Source organism: Rutilus rutilus (genome assembly GCF_951802725.1).
Source record: "Rutilus rutilus genome assembly, chromosome: 15".
Taxonomy (NCBI): Eukaryota; Metazoa; Chordata; class Actinopteri; order Cypriniformes; family Leuciscidae; genus Rutilus; species Rutilus rutilus.
The window spans coordinates 861,946-862,394 of NC_140220.1; positions in this window are offsets into that span (position 1 = coordinate 861,946).

Genomic DNA, 449 nt, shown 5'->3' on the forward strand with positions numbered 1-449 from the left:
AGATGATATAGTCACAATTATTAAACCAGTGCTCTTTAAATGATCTCAAATCGGTCTATCAATGAATTCTCTCATTTGAATTAAAATATAAACTGCTGGGATGACCGTATTTTATCTCTGTGACATGTTATCACTCAATTAAATAACGTTTGAATTCGTTTAAAACGTTATATAAACACAATCAGTGATTTAACTCCTGATTCACTGCGAAACAGAAGAGGGCAGTGTGCACAAGGCTTCCGTAGAAAACAAGAAAAGATAAAGGAGCTGCCTTTTGCCTTTATGTTTTTATAATACAATGACATATTGTTTATAAATAGTTTATAAAATGAAATATACGCATATATACCGCGAAAAAATAAATGTTAAATTCCCAAGTAAGTTACGTTATTCTGTGACGTCGAGCCGAGGAAGAACGTCAGTTACTCAGTACGTCACAGTCACGTGGT